This window comes from Jaculus jaculus, chromosome 4, assembly GCF_020740685.1.
Source record: "Jaculus jaculus isolate mJacJac1 chromosome 4, mJacJac1.mat.Y.cur, whole genome shotgun sequence".
In the NCBI taxonomy this organism is placed as follows: Eukaryota; Metazoa; Chordata; class Mammalia; order Rodentia; family Dipodidae; genus Jaculus; species Jaculus jaculus.
This window is the reverse complement of record NC_059105.1, coordinates 85,441,873-85,453,444: the sequence shown is the minus strand read 5'-3', so window position 1 is coordinate 85,453,444 and position 11,572 is coordinate 85,441,873.

Genomic DNA, 11,572 nt, shown 5'->3' with positions numbered 1-11,572 from the left:
TATGTAAACACAGATGATGAAGCTATTCCATACAACAATAATGAAAAAAAAATCATGTAAACTTTTATCTAGACTATGTTCACATTTCTAATAAAAACTTCAGTTCACATCATTGAAATTCAAGGAACTGCCAATAAGGAAAAGCAAGAATACTAATTTCTACTGCATATGGTAAAAAGCAAACAGTCTGAGAAAATGCTCTTCTCTGATTAGGTTATCACAGATGCTTGAGAACTCGTGGCATTCTTCTTGCTGTAATCCCTGTCTAACAGTGTTTTTTATCTAGGAACATAGTCATGAACATCTCTAAAGGATACTACCTGTCCATGCATTCTTAGCTAATAGTGGATTAGACACCCTGCTGAAGAAAGATTTGGGGTCTCAGAAGGGGTTCCCTCCATACCTATGAATGGTACCTTTTGGGTACATTACAAAATATCAAGTTTGTTTAGGAAGAAAACATGAGTTATGAGGTTTATTGTAGAGGGAATTAAGCTCCAGGGAAGAGGCTAGCTGAGAGACTCAAGCCAGAGGAGAAATCTCCTCGACTGGTGGAAAGGGAGAAGGGAAATAGAGACTCCTGCACATGGAAGGTAAAGCATAAGAACCAAACCAGAAACTGGTTGGACTTTGATCAGATATTTTGTAATTTACCCTTCTTGAAGTCCGTTTTCTCAATTCTTTGCTAAAATAGAATAATGACCCAAAAGGTACCATTCATAGGTATGGAGGGAACCCCTTCTGAGACCCCAAATCTTTCTTCAGCGGGGTGTCTAATCCACTATTAGCTAAGAATGCATGGACAGGTAGTATCCTTCAGAGATGTTCATGACTATGTTCCTAGATAAAAGACATTGTTAGACAGGGATCACAGGCCATCCTGTTCACAGACCCCTCTCCATCCCAATTGAGCTTTTTCTTCCTTTCACCTTTACCTAAACAAAACCTGCTTGTATTACGATATCTCCTGTACTTTGATTCTTTATTGTGTGGAGAGAAAGAACCTGTGTTCTAATGAGCAAAGTCTCTACCTCTCTGTGAAATAGCACCTTTTAGTCCTCTTAATCCATTGCAAAATCAATTCAGTCATCAAGAATTTCAGCTAATGCCTTAGAGCATACTATGTATGTAGTGGCAATAGGCTTTAAAATTATTAAAGATTTTCTATACTCCAGTAAGCAAACATTTTATTCATTTTTTTGAAACTTTCCAAGCTTGATTTTTCTCTAAAACTGTGGTTTTACTTTACAGTGTGTTAACATACTCCTTATGCACACTTTAGAAGACATATATATCCAGTAGATCCTGCCATGGTTGTTAATTCATTCAGCAATGGACACTTACTATCTTATACTCTAGTATAGTTGTGAATTCATTCAGCAATAGACACTTTGACCTCCTACTGTTGCAGGTACTGTAGCATACTCTAGAACATAGAAATGTAACTTCACATAGACTTCCTGAGATGAGCATGATGATCCATGCCTTTAATGGCAGCACTCAGGAGAATGACTTAGAAGGACCCCGTGAGATCAAGGCCAGCTTGTTTGGGTGGCAGAATGAGCTCCAGATCAGCCTGGACTAGAGGGAGATGCAGATTCAAAACAAAACAAAATAAAGATAGGCTTCCTATTGTGAGTGGAACTATAGGTTAGAATTTCTAGATACCCAAAGAGAAAAATGCAAAACTGTGATCTAGAGGTTTAATAAAAGGCATAACATAAGTAGGTGAGTTGTGAAGTGCTTGTGTTTCAGGTAAACTTGAAGCATTAAAAAGCAATTAGTGTTTAAAACACTGCTGCTGTGAAGCAGGCTAGAAACACGAATCTTTCAAAATGTGTTCAGGAAGATCTCTGGGCAGAAAAATGTTGGGGATAATAGTGAGGGGAGCCTAGTGAGAGAATGAACAGATGGGAAGCTAATGCAATATTTCAGAATAGTGATCTTGAGTTTCTGAACTAAAGCAATTGCAGTGGAATGGGAAAACACAGGATAAATTTGAGAGGCATTCTAAGAACTACCCAAGGAAAAGAAGTTTACTGAATACAGGAAAGAAATGAAGACAGAACACTATCAGAGATCACTTAGATTTCTACCTTGAAACTTGCACTAGATGATAATTCCAATGATACTTCTGGACAGAGGTAGGGACAATGTGTCTTCAGAAAAGAGGTATTGATTTCAGGTTTGAACCCGCAATCCTTGATATGCTTGTAGGACAAAGGCAGACATCCAATTAGAATTAAAAATGTTGTTAAGAAGCTCAGCAGAGATAAAACTTGACAAAATAGTTTTACAGGCCATTAACCTGGAGATCCTTGGATTAGGGAATGTGGACAAGAAGACTGAAACAACATACTGACTGAGGAGGAAACAGAGAAGCAAGATAACCTGGCTAAAGAGTTTAGTGCACACTACTTGGAGCAATTTGAAGACCAAGAGACAGAAGTTAGTACATAAAAGGAGCATGAGGTCAGAATGGAGTTGTTGATGATGGCAAAAAAAGTTCCAAGAACAGCATCCATGTTGTCTTTAGTGATACAGAGACTGTTCTTCATCACTGATTTTCTTCTATTCTTTGTTCCATAGCTGTGATGCTTAGAACCCTCTTTGGAGATGTTAAATGGGCAGTAATTTACCTGACAATTACCGAACAAATACACAATATACAAATACAACTTCAGTTTAAGAGTTCCTTTTTAAAAGCCCGGTGTGCTGGTGCACGCCTTTCATCCCAGCACTCAGGAGGCAGAGGTAGGGAGATTGCTGTGAGTTCGAGGCCACCCTGAGACTCCACAGTGAATTCCAAGTTAGCCTGGGCTAGCGTGAAACCCTACCTTGAAAAACAAACAAACAAAAACAAAAACAAACAAACAAACAAAAAAAAACAGAGTTTCTTTTTTTCATTGATTAATTCTTCAATTCACTCACATTTCAGGGAGTACAAACTGCTGAACTAAAGTGATTCCCTTTTCCCATTCCCAAATTCAATTTATCTATTTCACACGTGCTACTTCATGATATTGGCCCCTTCTGCTTTTTCTGACTCACATCACTTGTCCTAGTCTAAGTGACTATTGTCAAGAATAAATGGTATAGGGCTGGAGAGATTGTTCAGTAGTTAAGGCCCTTGTCAACCAAGCCTAATGTCCTAAGTACTAACCTAAAGCCAGATGCACAAAGTGGCACATATACGTGGAGTTCATTTGCAGTGGTTAGAGGCTATGGTATGCCCATTCTTTCTCTCACACACACTTTCTGATTGCAAATGAGTAAATAAAATATTTTTTTATAAAGAATGGGGTAGATTGTCACAGCTTAATAATAGATCCACATGCCATCTACCTTAAGGCTGGATACAATGGATGGAGGATCCACCATTTCTGTTTGTGAAGCATGGTTTGGTGGCTTATACCATATCACTGAACAATGAAGGACAAATGTAGTCAAACATCAAGTTTCTGTCTTCTGACCTAAAACAGGCTGTTGAAAAAAGCAGCTGTTCATACTTTGTTGCCTCATAGAAAGTGGCCTTCTGAATTTTAGATTTTTTGAGTTAACAGTGGTGTGGGTAGCAACATCAATTCAGTGGAAACTGTACTTCAAATTCTAACATTTGATGTCTTCTGAGAGAGGGCATATGTGGCAAGCTTGACACTGGGCAGTAGTAGTGAGCTGTGTTGAAGCTTTGCAATCCTGATGGTAGGTAAGGGCCTCTTCCATAGACTGTGTGACAAAGGTACCATTTAGTAGGTTAGGCCACATTTCATGCATTCCTGACAAGTGACTCTTTTAATGTATAATGACTTCATATGGACATACACCCACTTTAAGTTGAGAAGAATCTGGGATGGAAGCACCTTCCTCCTAGTGACTTTCTTACTTTTTACTTCCATCTCAATTTCCTTTATTATTGCTATGTGGCCGTAAGCTTTCTAATAAAGGGTAGCCCATAAGTCTTTGCCTCGGGATCTATTTTTAATCTATCAAAACTTGAAACATTTCTCAACAATAAGAATAGCTAAAATAGCTTTTAATTAAAGACTTTAACTTTTCTTATTGGTCTACAATTAATTTATGGTATAATAGGATATTAGATAGGTTTCTGGAAATATAATCCATTCAGCTAATTTCTCTTTTAGCTTACTTCTTATACTTACATAACACAATTTACTTATCAGATATAGACTAGTTCTTTACATATTATCCCCCATTTATTATTTTTTGTATGGGAGAAAATTTTTCCATCTCTATATTTCCTAGTTATGTCTGAAAACTTAAAAAGATTAACAGAAGGAAAGTCTGCAAACTTATTTAATAAATGTTTTACCTAACATAAGAGCCTTCATACAGGAAGATCCGAGACTCAGGAAGAGTAAATACTTCTGTTGAATCTAATTAAAGAAGTGAGTGGTGTGGGAAAACAAACAGAAAGGGGGTATAGCTAAGTATTAAATTGCAGGAACTCAGAAGACCTATGTGTATAGACTATTTTGTCTCTCTGACATTGCTTCATCACCACTGAGCACAACACTTGTCCCATGAAGACTTTTAGGGAATAGATAGGGAAGAAATCAGGACAGTCATAATTTGTATAGCTGCTGTGTGGGTAGAAACAGTGTAATTTCTGTGATCAACTTTAGGAGAGAGGAACATGAACTGATATGCTCCAAAGGAGCCAGGAAGACCAAGAGGTCAGTGGGACCTTCCTGCTTTTACGCTTTTCTTAATTTCCTTCAGTTTAAAATACTCAGTATGTTAGGGGCAGGGGTGATGGGGATGCTGATGTTTCCACTTGTAATTATGGCATGTTGGAGGCTGAGGCCAGAATATCGCCATGGGTTCAAAAACCAATCTGGGTTACCGTATTAAACCCAGTCTTAAACAAAACAAAAATAAAAGCAAAGAAACAAAACTCAAATAAAATATTCAGATGGCTAAATGCATTATTGAGGGAATAGCATTTGAATCCCTTCAATCTGAAAGCTTTCTAACCCCTTCCTGTCAATTTATGGTGATTACTATCATGATCAGAATATGATATAAATATAAAATAATATAATATAACATAATATAATAAAGTAATATGCATAAAATATAATATGATGCATGTATTTTTCATACATTTACAATATGATTCATGTCCAATATTATCAGCTATGTCTATGTGTTATTCATCATGGGTCTCCAAAGCCATGAGCAATATAACAGGTACCAAACCCTATACTTCTAAAATGAGGTATCAGAACTCCAAGACTTTGTTTGAAACCATGAAATTGACTCAGTCAACATTATTCCATTAAAATTTTCTGGCTGGGTGTAAGAAACTAAATGTTTTCTTTAAGGATGAGCTTCTATAGTGACAATGGCTTTATAAGGAATTGACAGATTACTACATATTTTCCTTACAATAGCCTATGGAGGAAGAGAAAACTGAAGGTAAAGAATCTTAAGAGAATATATGAACCCCTTTCTCTGAGTCCCCTGCAGGTTTTGCTATGCTGGAACAAGTGCCCATGTCACACTGGAGAAGCATAAAGAATAACTGCCACTAAGAAAAGGAGGAAAAAGATAATTACTATACAACATTTAGAGAGAAGGGAGGAGAGGGAGGGAGGGAAGATGTAGAAGATTAAGGTTAGTCTTCATCATACCCTCTCCAGTGTCTTGTGGCTCAGGTGTTCCCTGTAAGGGCCTGGTGAAGGTTCTGCCATTTGGTCTGCCTTTTAGGAAGTAGAATTTTATGGTACCATTGCTGTTTGGGTCTAGATTTGTGTTTTTCGCCCCCTTCATTGTCCTCCCCTCCCTCCCCACCTATCCTATTGTCTAGTCCATGAGATGTTTGCTGGGTATGTAAGGCACCTTGGGTAGATTCAGGTTAGATGCTGTAGATGAGTGAGACTATCTATATTAGTTATCTTTTTCCTCCTTTTCTTAGTGGGCACTGACCTGTAACTCCCAGTACCAGCATGGGGCTATCATCTACAATGAGCTTTTGATCAGAGAGACGTACAAGGTTTCCTAAAAGAAAGACAGATTTCTGTCAGAGTACTTGATGACCCACCAATGGCTAGTGGTAAGACCCTACTGCTGAAGACACCTTATGTGGTTGACATGTAAAATGGAACAGCATGGCTGGAAGTTAGAAGAGAGTCAGTCCCCAGACAGTTAGCATGTCTAGTGGCAGAAGGTGCTACATGGACGACTGGGGGAAAATGACCAATATCTGTCCAAGCAACTCATGGTCTAACCTACTCATCAGCAAATAACCTGTTGTGATGCCCACACAAGTGCAATAGTGGCACACAGCCATGGGGGGGAACCAACTGCTCTTGATTTGGCTAACTGATCCCCTCAGTAGTACGGGACTGGAGCTGGGAAACAAGTCAGAACCATATCCAAACATAAGCCCACTCTCCATTATCAAGCTACCATAATTCATGGGGTACAAGAGGGCCTACACCTATTAAATTCTCTATTTAAAAATAAGTAAGGGTTATCTCATTTGTCCTCATGTTAACTTATTCTCTGTTGGAGAATCTGCTTCTCTTTTTCAGATATATGTAGATCCTAAGGAGAGAGCCACCCCCTCATACCTCAAAAGGGCCCTAGCTGAAACTAAGAAAAATTGGCAAAACAAGCAAGGATGCTGTTTTCCTGATGAACCGGATACCAGCACAAAGGGGAAGGAGGTCAACCAAGAGAAAAATCAACTCCTACCAAATGAGCAAGCCAGAGCCCCAGAAGCCCTCAACACCTCATCACTGAAGCAGACCAAAAATGAACCCAACATGGCTCAGGGAAATTTTGCAGAAAGGGGGAGGAAAGAATGTCAGAGCCACAGGTTGGGTCATGATATGCAGAGATATTTATCTTATCCATAACTGTGAGGAAACTCCACAATGCATGGCCCATATACCTCAACAAGGAGGGGACAAGGGGAGGGTGTAGGTCATGGATGATCCTAATAATGGTAAAAACCTGACTGTATTTGCTGAATACAAAACTAATTAAAAAAAAGAATAATTGTCATGTTTTGATCTATTGACCATGAAGTCCTGAAAGAAGGACTATGTGGGGAGCATGTCATATTTGTGGGGCAAAGTATCTGTGAGGAATGAAGCTGGCTGAGACTCTTTAGAAATGACTTGGGGCATGATTGCGTGAGTAAAGCAAAGAAGGCAGGAGCTATACTCTCAAAGGCAGGAGCTGAGGGGGGAGACCCAGGCAGTCAGTGGGGTCCAGCTGCAAGGGGAAGCTACCAGGAGGAAAATTTTAAGGGTACTCAATAAGAATACTCAAAACATCTTCAAAATAAATCTATCAAAGAAGCTAATTTCTTTAACGTTCAAGGCCTTTTAATTATTTTATTTCATAAACATAAGACAATGAGCCAGTATGCTGATCACTGCCAGGAGCAAGGCACTTGACAATAGCCCAGGCAGCTCAAAGTGGCTCAGAGGGAGGCACTGCCTCACACTTGAAGATCACATCTGAAGAGTGACTTGGAGAATGACATCTCAGTTATGGTGACTAAGACAAGAAAAATGACTACTTCCTCCAGAGAACAAATCTAGTCATCTGAGCTTGGGCCAAGGCAGAAGCCAGCTCTTTCACCTCAGGAACCCAGAACTTCTGCCACCTATTAACCCCATTCATCATCCCTGGGGAACCACTCTAAGTGATTCCAGAGTGGGTTAGCTTTCTAAGCAATGCTAGCCTCAGTGATTCCATAGTAATTTACCATCTCTATTTCCCCTGTATCATAGTACTAATGTTTCACATTCAAAAGAAAGTAGGGGTGTTCACATATCCATTCTCTTGTGAGACAACCTCAGAGTAGCCCCATTGCGTGTGAGCACTGAATATGGAATGACTGAAATATTCCAGAAGGGAAAAGAAAGAATGCAAATAAGTAGTGGAAGAATGTAAACAATTCTTTTATTGGAAAAGAAAACAGAGCTATTATGCAACCTCATCCTGTGTTGCTGTTGCCATTGTTACTATTATTATTTTTAAATTTTATTTATTTATTTGAGAGAGAGAAAGAGACAGAGAGAGAGAATGGGTGCGCTAGGGTCTCCAGCCACTGCAAACATACTCCAGATGCGCCCTCTGTGCATCTGACTTATGTGGGTCTTAAAGAATTGAACTAGGATCCTTTGGCTTTGCAGGCAAAAGTCGTAACCACTATGCAATCTCTCCAGCCCCTGTTATCATTATTATTAAATTTTTCAAGGCATGGTCTCACTCTATCCCAGGCTGGCCTCCAAAAGATCTCTTACCTCAGCCTCCTGAGTGCACCACTATACTAGGCCACATTGTTGTCACTTTATTCCAACATTTTTACTTTTTCTATAATGCAAATTCCACTACCCTTGAAGTGTTTTGTGGGCATCTTCTGATTGTTACCAATTCTTGTAAGTGGAAGTCTGGTCATGTCATAGCCTGGATGTTGTTCATTGCAACCTCAGGGAAGAGATAGTACCACCAAGATGAGGGCCATAATTATTTCCAGCACTGGTTCCTGCTTAAGGAATTAGTATGAGCTGCTGCTAGTTGGCACAATGTGCTCTACACATGACATCTCCCTACCCTTCCTGAAACTGAAATGAAAGCATCCTTTGAACACCCCAACCATTGTGAAATCAAGCTTTTCCAAAAGAACTTCCTTCCTTTCAGTATAATGCTTTTCTAGTCATTTTTTTAAATAAATAAATAAGAAAGAAATATTAATGAAACAGACATTTAATTTTTAATTAGAATACCCTCCAACCATATCCTACACCTGCACACTGTAAGGTTTATGGATGATAACAGACCATCAGGGTCTAGCTGAGACATTTCGTGAGATGAGTAACATATGGCAGGATTGCTCATGCCTTGGTGACTCAGGCTTGCTGCTGGCTGCTTTGCTCTACTCCTTCTTCTCTTTGAAAGGGAGACTTGAGTATTTCATGAGCCCACAGCCCTCCAGCTCCCACTGCTGTCAAGTCTGTACTATCAGTCATCCAAATGCAAAAGAATCCTGGAAGATAGTTTGGGATAATGTTGACTTCTCTCCCTCAACCCTATTACCTTTCCATTTCATCCATTAAATTCCAGAGGATGAAGCTTGCCCCTCAGACCACTAGACTATGCTCAGCTTCCCTTGGAGACTACAAAGAGGAAGGATCTGCCTTGTTGTAGCCTGACTGGGACAGCAGTAGCTCTGCCGTGTTCATTCTCAAAGCTCAGAAGCTTTCTGTTTATAAAAGAAAATGAAGAATTTTACTCTTTCCCAGCTTCAACTGTACAAATCAGGATTTACTCAGCATTGTGGCTAGTATCAGTAACTCTGGTATGACTTCAGTCAATCTTAGCTCCTTACAAATTGGTGGTGAATGATAGGCAATTTTGTTGAACATACTTTCAGGATAAAATTTTCTACTCACCATTATAGTTTCCCAAAACGAGTTTATTACTTTTAGATACTCTTGTTTTGAAAATGAAATTCTCCTGCTCTGGAAACTCTATAAAGATATTTCTCAGGGACGTGTGTGTATGTGGTGTGTGTGTGTGTGTGTGTGTGTGTGTGTGTGTAACATAGTTGCAACAAGTCGTTGATTTTCTTTGAGAAATAAACTGAAGTTCCAGCTTTTTGTACTATTCGAATGACATGTAGAATTGAAGTATCAGTGACACTTTTTGTAGTGTAGCTGTTTTGCCTTTATAGAGGACCAATTTAAATGTGCTTTATTATGTTAGGTGGGTTTAGTTGCTGAAGATTAAAAGACTCTGGGTATTGTTTGTTATTCCTGCAGTATTTTCAGTAGGAGGCTCATTCTTATCTCTGAATTTCTTTCTTGAAAATAATCTTATTTATTTAATTTTAAGAAAAGAGAATAAGAATGTGCATACCAGGGCCTAGTATCATGGCAAATGAACTCCAAACACAAGCTCTACTTTGTGCATTTGGCTTTTCATAGGTAATAGGGAATTGAACCCATGCCTTCAGATTCTGAAAGCAAGTGCCTTTAGCTATTGAAACATCTCTCTAGCCCTAATATCTGAGTTTCTAAGTGCTCTCTCCACTTGTGCCCTTGGGTAACCCACACAGTAAAAGGTTAATGGTGAAAAGCTGACTTGGCCAGTGGTTGCTCTCTTTGACTTGGTGAGGAAAATATTTTTAAAGGAACCAAAAACATTTCAATTAAGATTATGATGGAATGGTTACCTTGGAGCTATGTTGCTCCTCAACTTTATAAGCATGCGCACTTCCAAATCCTATGAGAGTGACTGGACTTGCAAGTGTATTTCTTCTTGTGTCTCTTTCGCGAGAAGCTTTTGTACTTTTACTCCCTTGGTTTTGCTTTCACCTATGGTGAATGTATAGGCCAGTCATTTCACTAACATTAAAGCCAACCATGAAGAATCTTACTGAGTCCTGTATCACCTCCCACTGTGGGGTCTCTCAACCTAGTGCTGGCAATACCTTCAGCTCTCTGTCTCTCTTGAAGGAATAACAAGCAGTTCTTGAAGGCTTCCCCGATACCCCTTAACCTACCCTCATATGGACTAGCTTCTGACAGACGTACTCTTTGGGACAGTTTGCTGAATAAATCTTTTTGTATTTCAGTATAAGAAAATTCTCCAGGCATTTTGTTTGTTGGTGATTTGATTTGTATTTTTGTTGTTACTCACTGGGTGGGGTTGACTTTAGCTGGATTGCTGGAAATCCAGTCCTTTCCAAACGCAAACATTACATTTTCCTGAGGTTTGCAACATTGGATAGTGTGTTTTTTTCTGCCACTCAGTGGGATGAGGCATCATGAAAAGGAGTAGGCAAATGAGCTTGCTATCCAAAGACAGACAGTGTGGGGTGATTTCAAATATGACCAACACTGAGGTAACAGAGGGACAGAGAGACCACATGTAAGCATATTCTCATTTGTGTTGGTTTTTGTCAAGAAAGCATAGGTTTCAGCTAATAAACCCACAATGTTATAAAGGAGAGAGCAAGACAGAAATCTTCTAAATTTACTAATGTCTTTAGTTATAGTATATTTCTGTGGCTGCAAAATCATCTGTAGTCTTATTACTAATGATTCTGTGCATAAATTATATTCTCACAAAGATATTAATTTTGAATATATTTATTTTATTTGCATATGTATGTGGTATTCATTCATGTGTGTGTACACATGTGTGAACATGCTTGCAGAGGTTAAAAGTCATTTTGAATGTTTTTCTCAATGTTTATCCACCTTATTGTTCTTTCAAAATAGTATTTACCAGTATGGCTAGACTAGCCAGATAGCAAGTCCCAGAGAGTACGAAAGTACGTCACCATGCCTGACTTTTATGTGAATTCTGAAATCAAACTCAGTTTCACATGCTGGTATGACAAGCATTTTACTGACTGAGCCTTCTCTCCAGCTCTTTGAATTTATTTTTAATTGACACTGAAAATATTTTGTTCCAGATCTCAGGGTCTATTGTTTTATTTAGATGTTCTCCTGGAATCCTTCCATAAAATTAACTCTGAGAGATTAAGTGCTATTTCTATCTCATGATAACAGAGAAAATGCAA